An 18,088-nucleotide genomic window follows, 5' to 3' on the forward strand; every position below is an offset into this window, starting at 1 on the left:
GTTTAACTGAACCTGAAGCTCCGAAAGGAGCTGGGCATGATTGAACTGGAAGTGTTGGTTGTTGGGTTTTTATTTTTTTTTCCTTTGTTGTTATTTATTTATTTTCATGGGGTTGAGTACATGGGACAGGAGTGAGCACCCTTCTCATTGTAAGCTTTGTGAGGAAGTTTCTTGGACACTGGTTTTCATCCCCAGGAGGTACTCTGCCATCTGCATGGGACCATGAAGAAAAATTGCGGTCTCTCACTGCAGACTGACTGCCATTAAATATAGTCTGGAGAGCTTCCATAAAGCTTTACATATTAAGCTGTACTTAATAGGAACAGTAGCAGAGGGTACTTTAATAAACCAGTAAGGGATGAAATAACAGTGGAGAGTGCAGCTCTGATTGGGAGGTACATGGGGACATGGAGGAGGCTGCTTTTCGTGGACCTAAACATGTTATGTCCCCATCAGGATAATAAATAAAAATAAATAATAATAAAAAAAGCTCTTTCCTATTTCCCTGCCAATCCCCAGAGCAGGCAACTCACCATTGGGCTCATAATTAGTTAATCCAGGCCTTGCAGCTAACCCTATTAATCCAGTTTCCATTAGAAGGAGCCCATTTGCAGCTCCTCAGCCCTTCCCTGTGAGCTGTCCATCACTGCTGCCAGTGCTGCAGAAGCTTTCAGCTCCCAGAATCACAGCTGAGGCTGTGAATGGCCTGGGATGTTTCTGAGGCATCTCAGCACAAGGGTTTCAACCAATTTATGGCCTCTCTGTAATGAATTTCAACCATTCAGGCAGAGAAAAAAGACTCCGGCCAATGTTCCTGCCAATGTGCTGCTTGAGCTGCTTAGCTGCAGCACTCCAGCAAATAGATTTTAAAATAAATTGCCAGCAGTTAGATTATTCTTCTGGGAAGGGAAAGCACAAGGGTGCCTTTCCTAAGGGGAAATCTTGTGATGGGCAACCTACTGCAGGGAAGGTACTGCTATGCCTGCCCCCAACTCCAGTTGCTGAGCACAGGTTTCTCTATTTCTGATGCACTCGAGCAACATGGAGGGAAGAGTAGGTATAGATCCCCTCCTTTATAGCACGCTTTAATATCCTGCAATTAAAAAAATAAATAAATTAAAAAAAAAAAAAAAAAAAAAACAACAATGGGTAGCAAGCAGGAGCCCTGCAGAGAAGGTCTGGGTCTTGTCTTCAGGGTAGAGGATCCCAGATATTATACTGAAAACCTCCTGATGTGCAAATGCCAGTAGGAGGAGAGCCATTTGCAGGAGAACAAGGGGAAAAGCTTGGGGCTCTCAGTACTCTAGCAGACTTCCATTTTCTTTCTTCATCCCCCCCCTGCTCAAGACAGTGGATGAGGCTCGCATCTGGGCAGGAATGGAGAGGGCAACATGGATAAAATCCACGTTAACAGAGAAGTGGAGCCAGATGGCTATGGGAACACAAGCCACCTCGCTTGCGTTTACAATGATGGCACGTAATAAAAGGAAGAATTGTGCCATAAATTTTCTTATCATAATATTCTAAAAATGATAATAGCAACTCTTTTTTTCTTTGAGTGTGAGCTTACAAGCATTGATGTGCTGAGTTTTTGCTAACTGGGATCGTCTTTCTGACAAGAATGAAAAGAAATCACTGCATGTTTTTCCAGATTGGTGATTAGCAAATTTTTAAGCAAAGGTATGAAATATCCTTTACCCTACACAAGCACAAACTAGGAAAGCAGAAAGAAACGGATAGAAGTAGCAAGAAAAATGAAAAACAAAGGTGTTGTTTTTTGTTGTTGTTGTTGTTTTCACGTGGAAAACATTGACCAGTTTATCCTGGACCACTCGGTATGTTCTGCTTCCTTTAGGCACATGAATAATCTGAATACACTTACTTGCACTCACAAGTTAGCTCAATCTTTGCACTTCCCAAGAAAAAGCATGTTTAATATCAGACCTTAAGTTGGAGTATATAAAAATGTTTTGTTTAAAGCAGTGTCAGTGGCAAAAAATGGCCTTTGCAAAAAAAAAGAGTACATTATGTTCTTTTTTCTTTTTTTTTTCCTGTCCCACTTCTCTGACTTTTAAACCACTTTCACTTTGCACTGCCAAACTGGAGAATCTTTGCATAACTATTTCAATGATCTTGTCTTCATTTTTTTCCCAAAAGTTTTCTTCGAAAACTTTTTTGATCCATATCGTAGCATGAAGTCCTAGTGCATCTCTAAGTAATTGCATACTTTATCATCCAGGTCACAAAGCTGCAAAGAAAACAGAGGAGACCTTTACTTGCAGGATGAAGGAGGGATGAGATGGCTGAAGTGGAAGCAGAGTCAGTGAGCATAAATACAGGAGTTTGCCCTGTCAAAATCCAATACCAATGAAAGCAAGCAAAAGAAATGGAAATAAGCTGTGAAGCCAAATGCTAAAAAGCTTCCCTGCTTAATTTAAGCAGCTCATTTTCCAGTTGTCCTTACAGCCTTGGTTACACTTGTTCTGTGTCCCTCAGTCAATATTCTATTTATCATTCAACAACCAGAATGGTTACAATCCTCCATCCTTGATAAACTAGTAGAGATTATTGATTTAATTGGGAGCAGGGATGAGAACTCTGTTGTATACTGTAAGTTACTGAAGGAATTCTGTTTGCAGTCTTGCTTGTATCCATTTAGTTCTGTTTTCAATGCTGTTTGAAATTGCTTTCTGCTGAAAGACACAGAGCATCATCAAGGAACTCTCAGATTAGATCCCCTTCAGCTGAAATCAGTCTATGCAATTCTGATCATGGCTGTTTTTCAGAACAGATTTGTGTACGTGTCTGGGTATTTGGAGAAGTACGTTGTTGATTACTAAAGCAATCAAGTCCAGACAGTGATTTTGTGATTCACTTCAGTGACGTGATATAAATACAGTATATGAGCTTTTCAGTTTCATTTATAGCACCGCCACCTCCTCAGCTGCTTCGCTGAGATTTGTTCTGTTGCCTCCAATTCTATGTTTGTCAGCTCTTTAAGTTGAAACTAAAAAACCCACACACAAAGTAGGTATTTTTGGAAGGAGAGACTGATGGCTCTCTTTGTACAGAAACGTCTTACTTTCTCCTCGGTTGATTTTATAAATTACTGCCCGCACTGAACCGGACGGTTTATCACTCTCATCCTCAGTGGCACTTTCTCAACCCGTCAGTAGCTCTACTTTGCCTTTCCAATTTGTTTAGGCCAAGATTTAAGATAGACAGAGACTGCTGCTCTTATAAATCCTGATTTCATTAGTGATGAAGTGTCTGGCAAAAAGTCCCTGCAATAGATGTTCTGCCCTCCATCTCCTGTACAGCCTAACTAGGTCTCCAATGGCAAAACGAGCATGGGATGGCTGGGGCCCACTGAAGCGTGCTAATAAGATGTATGGAGAAAGTGGTCCCTGCGAGGCCTCATTACAGGTGTTTCTGGGGCTAAGTTACTGCTTCCGAGGGTGGAAAAGGCTTCCCTGAAACAAAATGCATCATTTCTATCTGGATCTGCCTTTCATTTCCCTCATAATAGTATCAGAGTAAGACTTGCTAATTGGTGTGTAACACAGTTTGTCATACATTTTTGTTATGCTGTCATTATTTTTATCATCAATATGAACCCAGCTTAACACTGAGGCATAACTGTCTCCAATTAACTGATGAAAAATGACATCGGTGTAAATGTGCAGAGTAAAATTGTCCTCATCTATCTGAATGCAGTATTTTTCATTGGTAGCTTTCTTTCATAGCCAAACTAAAACTGAGAGATGGAATGAGTTTTTTAAAAAATAAATGAAACAGCAATACTGTTGTTTGCACTAAGCAGATAGATGTGTTTGTGTAGCTTGTATTTCAGTAGGAGTGGGGAAGATGGATGCTATCTACCCTATTATCTGAAAAGTAATATAACTACTTTGCAGAAAAAAGCTCCAACAGGATAAAAACATCTAAAAGTAAAATGAAATGTGCTTGTGGTGTTTTCTTAAACTTTTTTTCAGAAGCAAGGACAGTTTTAAAAGTGACATCTGACAGTTTTAGTTTATCTACATTTATAGATAGAGGTGTGTATATATTTATATTTACACAAAATATATTTATAATATGTGTGTTTATAATATGTAAGATCAAGTGGGTAACTGCTTATTGTCAGTGGCTCTGGTTTACCTTGTTTGCATAAAATCTGAATGGAACCACTTGAATTCAGTGGCCAAATATTTTTAATAGATTTCAATCAAAATACAAAATCAAACTCCTAAGAGAAAATGTGGCCACCTTGCAAGGGCCGTGAGAGCTTTCATGTCAAAACCAGGAGGTCTGAAAGTGGAGTGAATGCATCTCCAGCCATATGTACCAGTGTGGTGGGGCTGTTCAAGACTGAAATATGGGACTGGTTGTGACCCTCTGGTACAATACCAGATACCAATAAGCATTTAAATATTAGCTTTTCTTAAGCGTGTTTCACCCAGTCTAAATACGGTAAAGATGACCTGAACCCTCGGGAAGAATTTCCTTCTGCTTTCTTTTATATTTACAAATAAAATGTCCTAAAGAGAAGCTACATTTATTTGCAACTAAACTACCATCTGCTTATGTGTGAAAAAAATTGCATAGTCAAATAATTCTGGGGTTAAAATGATAAACTTAATTATCAGAAAGTAAAAGAGCAATTCGCATAGAGAAACAACAAATTTCGGCAGTACTCAATATTTAACTTTAAGGTACTTCCTGAAAGGTCAATAGATGCTGTAGTTTTCTTCAAATTCAACACATCATTTGGAGCAAAACTGTTGAGATGCTGCATTTATGAAGCATAACAAAATGTAGTTTATCACATGCCCCACTGTGGCTGCTAATACACATTGAGTAGTTTCCTGTAATTTCATCGTTCATGCTTTTGTGTCCTTTATCAGTGGCTGCCTACATTGCCAAATAACTTAGTTTAGATTACTCAAACTCATTTTGTTAAATCAAATTCTGTGTGTGATTTTTTTCCTTTTATTCCATTAAGAAGGCATGCTACATATGGTCCAATATTATACTTGGTCTGAATTGATTAGAATTCTTTTTCTAGTTATTCTATTACATGAAAAATATCACTTATATTTTTTCACATCATGGTTTCTTATAGAGAGACATAATACTAGAATGACAAATAATTTATCTATGAAAAGATTTTTTTTAAAGTTGCTTTTACACTTAACAGATGTTCTTCTCTGTTCTGATTAGTATCCACATCACTTTGAATTTGAACACTTCCTTTTATTTCTCTGTATGAAAGTTTCTTTATAGTTTTAACGTATTTTCAGATGTTGTTTCTTCAGGTTCCTCAGACTTTATTCTCAGACATCCTGGACTGGTACCACCAGGCCCTGATGAAGCGCTTCATGTTACATAATGTAATGCACTTCTGTAACTCTTTTGTTCCCTCAGTGTACGGTCAAGCTATTCAGCAATGCATATCTTTCCCTTTCTACATGCTGAGATATGCTCTAGTTTAAGAGTATTTTTCTAACTAAGGAAAAAGTAAGCTTTTGTCAAGTTGCAGTATTTTTAGACACTTTCTCTTCCAGTGGTATCTGCTGAAGTCTTCTAAGATTTCTCAATCACTTCAGTCTGTGCCAACTCAGATGAAGAATTAATACTATTTCAAAGGCACTGAAAAGGGCTGTTTTGTTTTTCTCTGAAGAAGATGGCTTACCATGCAGGTCAGCCACTCTAGAGTTCCATCAGGGAGCAAAATGGTAGATTCAAAATCCTCTCTATCAAGGTTTTTCTTCCGAATTCATTCTTTGAATTTACTGTTGAGGGAAAATGATTCCAATGTAAATTGATGCAACTAAAGGCACAGGCAGAACCATGGAGCCACAGTCTCATGATTAACATTCCTTTGCCCCATCTAGAGCATCTGTATATGATGTTAAAGGGATTTAAAATGCCAACAGGTGACAACCCAGATTCCAAAAATTTTGTTATTACTTGGATGCTGCTTTCCATTAATTTTTAGATTCTGGATATAACTAAAGGAGGGTGGATTTAGATTAGACATAAGGAAGAAATTCTTCACTATGAAGGTGGGTCACTGGAACAGGTTCTCCAGAGAGGTTGTGGATGCCCCATCCCTGGAATTGTTCCAGGTCAGTTTGGATGGGGCTTTGAGCAATGCCATCTAGCAAAAGATGTCCCTGACCATGGTGAGGGGGGTGGGGTCAAGGGGTGAATTAGATGGTGTTTAAAGGGAATTCCAACCCAAACTATTCTATGATTCCATATAGATTCATGCAAACATACATCTATACGACATAAGTCAGTGCTGCTGAAACTGCTTAAATTCCTTGTATTGTCCCTTGGGCTTGTACTGCACATTGTTGTGTTCACTAATGGCCAGAGTTTCTAACGTACCCAAGTTTCAACATCTTTTTTTGATTTCATTTTTTTCATTCAAGACTAAAATTTTGGGTTCCACATTCGATTTTTTTCAGTCTTTAAGTTCTAAGACAATATTCTACGTCATCTTAAGAATCCTCCCTCTAGTGGCTTTAAAAAGTATTTCCAATCCTGTGCCTGCTGCTCCCCTGTGGTGGGTACGCTCTACTCCTGTATTTGACATAAGTCTCTTGCTCTGTTAATAACACGATTTGGAAATAAATGCAGTTTGGCCTCTCTCATATACATGGCTTGACTTGCCTTCATCCACAACACTAGCTCACACAATCATTTTCTGGGACAGGACAGGCTTTGCTTTTGATTTTTTGTTGTTTCATTTTTCAGTTGAGTTGATGAATGTTCTTGATTTTTACTAAATGATGAAAGTTTGTCCAGATTGCTCAGATGTTTAAATTCAATGCATAAATTGCAACTCATGCATTTGTAACTGAAAAAGTAATTTCTATATTGGGGAGAAAGAGAAAGGAAGGGTAGCAATGAACATTTTTTTGGAATACCAAAAAGACTTTATTTTTTATATGAGCTTTTCTGTGTTTTACCTTTTTATGTCCCTTATATTTCATTTTCAAGTATTATCCCTCAAATTTCTGTAATACAGTTCATGGTTAGTCTCCTTTGTCCAACTTAAAAGAAAGCTATTTAAAAACATCAAGTATTTGAGAATAAGCTATTGTTGGGGAAAAGAAAAAAAAGAAAACCCTCTGACTATCTTTCTTTTTACTGGCACTACTCCTGGCTGATTCAAAAAGTGACATTATTTAAGCCTTCCTTAGCTGCCCTCCAAATTTCTGGAGAATTTCAGTTCTTGCAGTTTTTTGTTTGTTTGTTTTCTGTGTATTCTCATATTTCTATATAGGTCTGGTATTTACTTTGCTAATTACAGTCTCTGACACATCCTTTGCTCAGTGCTTCAGCTTTAACTGATCAGTATAACCAAGTACTTCCAACTGTTTCTTGGGCTCCTTTGTAAATAAGATGCATTGTTTCCTTTCAGGGTTTTCCTTCTAGGATGATATACTTTATTACTTAATTGACCTTAAGGAAAACAAACAAAAAACCATTGTTTTCCTTTTGCGTGTGTGTGTGCGTGTGTGAATTTAATAATATAAAACCCCTTTAAGTATGAAGAACGTTCAGCTTTTGGCCTTATGAGTAGTCTTTGATGTTCCCATGAGATCTACCAATGAGATTTTACTGCAGGTAAAATAGACAAGAGGTTTCCTTTGAGTTGTAAGTGCCCAAGCCACCATGCATCCTGGCTGCTTATTAAACTAGATGAACCAGTGGAAACTCAACCTGATTTCTTAGCCTACTAGTAAGGTGTTTCTAATAGGAAAAATGGTCCTATGTATTGGGCCAGTTATTCAAATAAAATGCGTCCAGTGAATGTAATTAGGCATACAGTGAATCAGAAGATACCATGCCTGTTGGCATGGAAGTTGTCCTGATAATCTTACCTGCAGCTCAGATGTCTTTCAGATGATGGGAACAGGCACTATCTCTTTAGCACTATCACCTGTATCAATCTATGTACGCTGAGAATAAACGTTCTCAGATGCACACGGTCTGTAATGGTTAGGCTGAGAAGAGTTAAAATAAACAGGTATGTTAAAATTGATTTTGCCATTTGAGGGTTTTCATTGTTTAGTAAAAGGGTTGAAAAAAGGTGCATTTTTTTATTGTTGCTTTTTTCTTTTTGTGCTGCTAAGATACTTGGACATCTATATCAAGTCTAAATTTGGTCTAAATATCATCAAAATTATCCGTTTCCCCTGCTGAATGGACTGTTCAATCTTCAGGAGAAATTTAGTAATAAAAGTGCCTCATATTAAACAGGGCTAAAAAGCTCTGCAGGTTAAAGCTGTATCTTTCAAAAACTAAATTTTACATTAAATTTGCAGCGGAGACTTATTTCATTTGGGGTCAGTCCTGTATTTTGCTGGGTTTGCACAAGAATAAAATCATGCAAATAATACACTGAAGAGCCCTAAAGAAACTCCCTAGCTAACTCCTTTTCCTATCACCTTCCCCAGCTTTCCAATGTCTCTATAAACTTGCACTTCTATTTTGCACAGAATTGAATGATTTCAGAACTCCCTTTCACTGTATATTTGGGCAAAATTTCCCATCACAGTTGCAGCATCAATGATCAAGCTATAATTGGTTGTGATCTTATGCTCCTAGTAATTGTGTCTCCTCTAGCTTGAATGCGGATAAAACTTCTATTAGACTCTGAAGGACTCAGACTTCAACCCAGTCGTTCTAACTGAAAAATATGAAAAAGTAGAAGCAGCAGAATATGCTCAGCAGGAGCAATATTGCCTTTGAACAGATATGCTTAATGCTTTCAGTTTACAGTAGGGCCTCAGTCTTTGTTGCCAGTGTATGGCATAGACATTATCTTTAGATGTGGAAGAAGGAATTTTTTCACTGATGGCAGAATATGATTAGATATTTTCTGTGATCTTTTGTGCTACACCCATCCTTTCGAAGGAGGATACATGCAGCAGAGAGAAATTCTTGTTCTGTTCTCAGCCCTTCCTAAACCCCTGTCCCAGTGACTGAAATTTGCGGGGCAATGTGCCCTCTTAGAAGTGTGCTCCTTTAAAAACACCTCTACAACAACTTCACCTTAACTTCACCCTGCAATTCTTTATTGTCTAAGATCCTATACCACTCCGAAAAAGAACGAATCTTTGCTCTTCACTTCATAGCATTTCTTTTACCTCTGTTGTAGGTTTGACATTTTGCAGAGTTAGTCTTTTTTGCTTTAGAGAATGTGAGGGTACAAGCAGGTACTAAAATGTATATAGATTTTCCAAGGAAATGCAAACAAATGAACATTAAAATAATCTTGTAAAATGGAATGAGACCATATAGTCTGATCTTCAGCAAAGGAAAGGATAGAAAGTTTCCCTTAGTAATTTCTGCATCAAGCCCACTGCTTGCCTGCTGTGAGCAAACATCTATATCAATATCATCTGTCTGCATACCAAAAGAATCTAGTATAATTAATTTACTGTTGCTTACCTAATATCACACATTTCCTGACTTAGATGTTCCACAGTAGGGCTGAGCTCCTGTCTCAATTTGCAAGAACATTCTGCAAGAAGAGCTGAACACGGTTTACCAGACTCATTAACTGTTTATTACAACTGCCAGTGTTATGATCAATACATAAATTTTGAGCTTTTCCAGTAATCATAAATGCTTTGTTTCTTTGACAAATATTGCAGAACACACACACAGAGGCATTTGCAGGATTGAGTCTATGGATAGTATCTTTCATTCTAGCTGCCTTTCAACCCAGTATTGCATTCAGAAAGCTCTGGTGGACGTTATACATATACATCAGCCTCCTTATCCTTGTATTTTTGGACTGGCCAGCTGATGTAACTCCTACTGTCCAACACATTTCTTTCAAAACATATACCAAGCTTTGTGTGTGTGTTTTTTTGTTTGCTTTGTTTGTTTGTTTTTTCCTACTTGCTTTCAGTGCTGAAAACTGCATAGAATAACTTCAGTCCAAGGCTGCCTGATTTCATTCTCTTCTCTATTTCCATTAATGCTGTCAGCTTCTCTGTCCCTTGCTAGTAATACAGACTAAGTTAACATTTTCTACTAAGCAGGGCTACCAATTCTTGTTGGGAATGGTGTTGTGAAGCTTCCTGTTTAATTAAATTAAGGTATTTTTTACTTTGGTGAGAACAGAATTTGGTTAGCTTAGGACCTGAATAACTTACTAATGTCAAATGCTGCTTTTTCAATTCTTGTGTCCAAGACAAAAGAAAATTACATATATGAAGACATTTTAAAATACAGAAGAATAAAGAAGTAGAAAATTAAGAGACAGCTCATTAGTCCTTTTGCTGTTGTTACTGAAATGTCATGATTATGTTACCACATTGAGACTGAAATTAAATGTAAGGAGTAAAATCTATTTTAATATTTGCCCTTATATGTAGTTTTTAGATAGGAAGTATCTTGCATATTAAAGCAGAAGAGAAAAAAAAATACCTAATTCAAAGAAGCCTGAGTGTAATAGTGTTGACAACACCACAATGCCAAAAAAGCCCTTGCTCTCTTCCTTCTAAAGCTCAGTATCATTGCTTAGAAGAAAAAGAGGAAGGGTAGAGCAGAATTGCCATGAAACTGGTAGCTTCCCATACCAGCTGAGTTTCTGTGCTCATCTGTTCAGAGAATCTGTGCAAAGTAATCATAGATGTAATGTAAAACAAAATAAAATTGCATTTATAATAATCTTAATGGGATTTGGAAGGTATTTCTTAATTCATATGCCCATTAAAAATAAATTCAAAGAACATTGCATTAAACAACATATCTACAAGCAGTTATTTCCAACTTTTCCATTAACTGAAAGTATATCAGTGCTTTCTTTTTTCATGGTCAGAGTTGAGTTTCTTTGGCCCCACTGTTTCTGAAGTGTTCAGATCAAGCTAAATGGCTTCACATTGTTCAACATCTTTCCAATTTTCTCCTGCAGAAAAACAGATAGAATATATGCCTTGCCAAGTGCTAAAATGGTAGGATCAAGTGTTGAGTTTCAATCTCAAGTTTCAATCTGTTTCACATCTTGTCGTCTGATTTACAGTATCATTGTATCTGTTGAAATAGGTGGTTAAGCAGCCTTTATTATAAGGCTTTATGCTCACAATAATGCTAACAGTCCAAAATAGTATAATTCTCTGAAAAAGAAGCTTGAAGCAATCTCTGAAATCAGACACAACAGAGACTCCTTGTTCTGGCACTCAATGAAGTAAGGAGGTAGCAAGGAAATATATGCATTAAATGGTGCTTTTACGGTGCAAAAACAGCATATCTTTGTGTATTTTGATTATTTTGCATGGTATTAGGAGAGTACAATAAAGGAGAAAGTTTGGTTCCTCTTCTTTATATAAAAAACAGTGAGACATTAAAATATTTCATAAAGGATAGCTCTGTGAAATGTAATGCTTGGATTTATAGAGAGACCCTTCCTTCCTTCTTTTCTGTCAATTCATTCTTTAATAAGGAAAGGTTGTTGTGAGGGTCCTGGTGTCAAAAGCTCACTTCATCCTGGGTAGCAAAAATAATAAAACTAAAAATTCTTCTTTAAGTACAAGTTTATTAGTCTATGATAATTTTCACTATAGCAACAGAGCAAGTATTGGTTTTACCTTCATGAAGACAAAGCTCTTTTGAGTTACCATAATGACGACTTTGTTGTCTCCTTTTGTTGAATAGGAATAATCTGCAGGAAAGAACAGGGAAATTAATCAAAAGGAAAACTGGGATGCTGTTAAAAGATCTTTTTGCTTGTTTTACAAAATAAATCAAAACTATGGAATGGAAAATCTAGATCACAGTAACACATAAAAAGGTGGGATCTAATTCAGGGAGAAGATGAGACAAGATAGGAGTGAATTTTAATAATAATAATATATATTTAAAAAAGCAGTTGCTATAGAAAGGACATTTAGCTCATCTCAAGAAACTATTTAAAGTTTTTAAATAAGTTCAATAGGAAGAAAAGTATCAAAGTTCTTGGAGTACTGTGTAGATATTAATAAGTAACGACAGTTATTGCAAAGACTGTGAACCATCTTCTTTTATGTAAGTTACCAGAACTTTTAGTAATGGCTTCAAGTTTTAGTAATGGTTTTAACAGGGAGGTGAAAGTACTGGTTCTTTTATCTTCAAGGAGAAAGACAAGCAGATTAGCTAGCTGGTTACTCTGTGTGAAGTGGTAAGATCTTCCCTCTAGGCATCTTGAACTACAGTTTTTCATACTTTATTAAAATGTAAGTATTTGCATTTTTCCTTTAAAGATTTTGAAAACCGAAAATCCCAGTGGAAGAGCTGCCAACCCAGACACACAGGTCCATATATTTCTGAGTTCAAAAACATAGCAATTCTGTGTTCAGGCAGTTTTAAAAATACCATTAGTATGTGAATATGTACAATGTATTCAAATACAGATGGAAATTCATGGCTTTACATGACTTGTCCCCATTTGGTCTTGAAGGAATTTGCTGTCTATCATACTAACAAGATATTGCTAACAAGTTCAGGTCACTCCATGAGAAAGACAATACACTTCAAGAAATTTGTACTGGTGCATATTCAGTATGCAGGCTAAAAGTTTGTTTGTGGCTTCCTCGTGTCACTGTTGTGCTCAAAGTTTGTGCTTTGTAATTATTCATCTTTTACTGTACAATTAAAATTAAAAGCAGTAGAGTATCTCTTTTTTTTTTCTCTATAGTATTATTTTATTCATGGTAAATAACATTTGATCTTGATCTTCGTATTTCTATAATTAAGCCATATTACAGTGAGTAAACAATGCTCATCCAGGCATACCTCTCTTCAGAGCAAAATCACTTCAGAAACTTCACAGTTCTGAAATATTCCTGGAAAGGGAAACTGTATACTTTTATTGCCAATTCATATGGGTGAAAATAGATCCCATCAATCTTTTATTTTCTTTAATAATTCACAAAATTTCATGAATCAGCAGGTAATTGGTTCTTACAGACAAGCCTCTGAGCATTTTTTCTAGTATTCAAGAGTTCTATGGATTTATGCCTCTGCGTATAACAGTTAGTGCCTTTAAACAGGGACATTAAAAATTTTCCACTTACATACAAATGACCTTTTAAACAGCACCTATGATTGATTTGCAGTAGGTAAAATAACATCCCCTTACTCCCTGGTATTTAATTTACCTGACAGAACTGTCTCTCCCAGGTTTTCTCAGGGGATTTTGAGCAAACTATTCTTGGGATTATTGTGTATCAAATTACCATCATTTCTAATGAAGTAGTAAATTAGAGGTGCTGAGTAGATAACTGTTAATTTGGATATTCCTAGCTGACTTGAACACTTGTCAGTCATTCTCATACATGCATTTGGGTCTGAAGGGGGGGAGAGGTTGAGCAGGCAGAAATATATATATATATTTTTTTTATGTTGTAGTGGTTTAGAAACCCATAATGGTTTCATATGTTTCTGAGAACTAAAAATATGTGCATGGGGTTATATATCTTCCTGGATGTCCAGGGAAAATTAAGCTCCTAATCTTCTTTTGAAAATGGTATCTAGTTAAATCATTTGATAGCTTTTCCCTTATGTTTCCTTATTTTCCTCTGCTCAGAGCTTGCACTGGAAATCTGCAGGCTAACTCCAGGGTGGGTGGGCTATGCAGAGCACTCTTCGTGAAGGGCTGCTTCTCTCTGGTTCCTTCCCTTGCAGTTTTGAAGCATTCTTATCTTCAGATGAGTGATGGCTCCCTGCATCTTAATCCTCTTGTTGGTTAGACTGATTAAGGTGGAATTATTCATTCATCCACTGGACTCCACGCTCTAGTGACAGCCCTATGCCAGTCCTGGAGGGACAAGAGAATGAGCTCCAGCACTGGTGGAGCCTGGTTTCCTGTGGATGCTCCTCGAGGCCATTCTCCTGGGTAGGTTTGCTGGTGTGTCTTAAGCATAACATCTTGTGGTTGTCTCTGTTAACTCAATCATTCTTCTCTACCTACTTTGATGAAATTTCAATGAATTTACTAGCATCTGTCAAATGGAACAGGGTATAAATTTGGTGCAACATGTTTTTGGAAGTTACAAAGAGAGCATGTATATACACCTACATTACGATGATTAAAAGAAATGATTTCTTTACAAAAACAAGCTTAAAAAAAAGGGGCGGGGGGTATTCATTTTGGTCACAAAGTTGCACAGAATAAGGTTGAGTTAGAATAACTATAGTTAATAAGCCAAAGCAATTTAATTGAACAAAATCAAATTGTTAGGTTTGCCAGATGTCTACTACTAAACCAAATAAAAATCAGATTCCCTGGCTTCATTGCTGTTTTAACCTGAATGAAGAATGTTTTATTTTTTCAGTATAGCTTTAGTCTGCCTTGTTCTTCTCAGTCGCTATTGAGCAAAAATGATGGTAGCAAATATCAAAAAACAAACAAAAGAAATTGGGAGGAAAAAAAGAAACAACCACCCTTGCATTAAAAAGACCAAGAGGCATAAAATACTCTGGAGAAAACTTGAAATAAATGTAATTAAAATGACCTTTTCCATGTTAAAAATTATTTTCCAGTGAAACACAATCTATTGAAGTAGTTCTATTACAGAAGATTCTTCATCATAAATCCTGTATTACAGGATCAGTGATTTAATCAAAAAGACTATCGTAATGAAAATGCTAATTCTTCATTTGGGTAAAAAAAAAAGGCACAGAGGCCTTGAATAAAACCCCCAAGCTGGCACTGTGACACCTGTGTCCTGCATCAGACCTCACTCACATAGCCAAGATCTCTATGCCACAAAAATATATGTTCTGTTCCTCTTTTGTGCATTGATTTGTTAACAGTGATGTAGCTGGTCTAAGAACTCAGGATGGAGGATCACTTCGTGAGAAGTAATCTTTGCACAAAGGCTGGGGTTGGAAAGAGTTACCTGTATTTCATATCTAATATTCTTCACAGGCTTGGTTCTAGAATTTATGTATTCACAACGGTGTCAAATACTATTGCTAATAAAACCTGAGGCATGCTGTTAGAAAGGTACATATCACAGAGGGCATGACAGTGTAACTGAGGATACGTTTTCAGTTCTTTGTATTGCAGAATGGGAGTTCTCTTCCAGGAGAACAACTTGCAGTCACAAAACATATCACCAGAAAATGAACTAGAGGCACAAATCAAAGCACCTGCACCAGTAGCTACACACACAGTATATTCGATGAGAGCGCTTTTCCTCTCGGAAATTTGACCCCAGCTGTAGTTCCTAATCATCATCAGTCTCAACAACTATGTTTAGGGCACATGCCTGCTTTTCTTGATGAGACACCAGAAGCAGATTTATTCATTTGCAAATGAACTATTAGATTATACCTTCCTGTATATTTGTTTATTTTATAAGACCTTAAAAGTACATGTAAATGCATTCACCATTGGGTAGACCTTTGTGGCATTAATTAATCTGCTTGCATCTCATGATGAAGGGATGACCCATTTGCAGGATCATAGAGAAGTCACATCTGTGAGAACTGATCGTTTTGAATGAACATTCACTTATGGGAGAAGCACTTCCACTTGTACCAATCAGTAAAGCTATAAGGAGCACATTAATGATTAATTCATAATCACTTTTGATTTGTAATGTAGACTCAAGCCAGTTACAGTCTTATCAATTTCTTATCACTGCCTCCAGACCTGAACTGGGAACAATAAATGGTTGCAATCTGATTCTGAAAAATTCAATATAAAATGAGATTCTGACATAAACTGTCCTGGATATGATGAAAGGATGTGTATGATTTTTCTTCAGGAGAACTAAGCTATTTTTGAGCTTAGGAGGCTGTCTTCAGGACCCTGATAGGGAATTTGTTTTTATAGGACTAGGGTGTTTTACCCAGATTGGTATACTGCATCTAATATCCAATTCTGCAAACACGGATACATGACTTTGACATCAGTAGATGAACTCACACAAGTAAAATTGCTCTCTGATTGTACTGTTAGTAGGTTCCTAATTAATGAATGTGGTCCTGGTGTTTAGTAAATTAAGATAGAACAGAAGATTGCTGTTGATACAATTATGTCAGGGAGTTTTGCAATTACTGTTCAAAATTTCATCTTAGTACTTCATTCAACTCCTCCTTCCCATGCTAATGATTAAGGTCCCTAGTCACAAAACATCCATTAAATTGTGTGTGTTGTTTGAAGCATCGATATACAGTCCCATCAGCTACTGTATAAGCTCTTATTTCACCTTCATTTACCAATATAGTCTTCAATATTAAATACTGATGCAAGCAAAGTAGAAAAAGTGTCCTCATCAACATTTCACATGTTGTGTAAACAAGACTGATGAAAACTGACTCATCTGTGCCCCCTTAGAAGATTAGTGTTGTACAACCTTTCTTAATTACTTTTTAATCTTACCTTTGAATTCCTTCGTAACCTGACTGTAGGCACTGCCTCCCATCCTGTAATGCAAACTCTTCCCTTTCCGCTGAGCAACCAGCACTTACTTCATCGGCACTGAACTTGTCAGTTGAAGTGAGGTGACACATCTCTGCGTTGCTATATGCAGTGGACATCAAAGAGCCTTTCATGACACACAGCTGCTATGCAGCCCCTGTAAAGTTTATGCTTCTCACAGCCCCACATTCTTTATTCCATTGCCAGCATGGACTAGTTGTGTTGCCTTCGCTAATCACAACTTGGTGATAAGACCTGAAGATATTTGCCAGACTCTGTTACTTCATAGGTTTGGGACTATCCTACTAATATGTAACTAGTCCCCATGCTTGTCTCACATGTACCTTCTCTTGCTTGCTTCTTCCACACCTTCACACTGCCACAAGCATGAAATTCCCTTTATCTCAGTGTAACAAATTATCTTAGATCCAGGACTGATTTTTTTTGCCAAAACCAGTGTGAAAATGCAGAGGAAAAATATTCTGTGTTTGGTGGCCAGACATTCACCACTATTTGTGACTGATAAAATGAGATGAAAATTGAACTTTCATTTCCAGGCTCTTTAGATGAGCATGCTAACACAAGACTGTCCTGTGCTGGGCTCTCTCTTCTTTTTGTATTCACAGAGAAGCTTAGAAGGGACTTGGTTTTATTCAAAGATGAAAGAAGACATTTTTTTCTTCCTTTACAAAAAGAAAAAGTTTTTCATTTGGAGGCTGAATATATACATGATGTGAAGAAGGATCTCAGTGTGATAAGAGCAGCATCTTTCCATCGTGTGGCTGGGATATATATATGAGCCACAAAGAGCAGTACTAATGGGATGGGGAAGTCCTACTCTTCGTGATTCTGGCCTATTCAGTTCTAATTGTGCACTGCCAAACATCATGACATTGCCAGATTATAACAATGTCAAGGTAAAAATTCACAGTAGAAAGTACAAAAATGTCCAAACCCATTAACAGACCTTTCAAAGCATAAAGGATTTCAGCAAGTGAGAGGGAGCTAATGTGATGGAAATAATTATAGGCCTATAGTATCATGCTTGCATTTAACTGAAGTATAACAGAATTGCAAAGGACACTATTTGAAATATACTTAGCAATGTAGAGCATAGATACTATTAATAGCATTAAAGGAATACAAATGTATTCAGCCAAATGTCACAAATCTTACTAAGTGTGTATAGAATATGCTGGTTTTGCACAGGGATTGAAATTAATAGGCATGACCTTTTTCTGACTTGCCTTTCATCCTCATAAATTCAACATGTTTGCAAAACAGGCTCAGTGGGATTTGTTTGTGATTTTTTTTTTTTTTTTTTACATCAAACACAACAAAAGTTACATTTTTTTTAAGTCCTAGTAGTCTTTTAAATAACAAATATTGTAACAAGCTGTATCCTCCCTGAGTCATGGTAGTATTAGAAGGTTAGCATCTAGATTTATTTAGAAGCAAGCATCCATCCTTGGATTAGCTTTTCCATTAGACAATCTGGAGGGTATTCATAGACAATAGACAAAAGTGAGAAAGCCTAACCTGAAACATAGACGGTATTAATTACACTGCATTCAGAATGCATGCAGTAAGGGTTCCCTTTTAAGTGGATGATTTTCAGCTTCCAGTATCCCCTGGTCAAACATATGCACA

General features: G+C 36.9%; 1 long non-coding RNA gene across 1 annotated transcript in view; it reads left to right on the top strand.

The window, feature by feature from the left end:
- Positions 1-18,088, top strand: part of LOC121079099 — a 72,585-nt gene that overhangs the window by 44,549 nt on the left and 9,948 nt on the right. The window contains exon 2 of the long non-coding RNA XR_005824875.1: positions 2,240-2,323. This is a non-coding gene — a long non-coding RNA (uncharacterized LOC121079099). The remainder of the gene's footprint in view (positions 1-2,239; positions 2,324-18,088) is intronic.

Source organism: Cygnus olor, chromosome 16, assembly GCF_009769625.2.
Source record: "Cygnus olor isolate bCygOlo1 chromosome 16, bCygOlo1.pri.v2, whole genome shotgun sequence".
NCBI lineage: Eukaryota > Metazoa > Chordata > Aves > Anseriformes > Anatidae > Cygnus > Cygnus olor.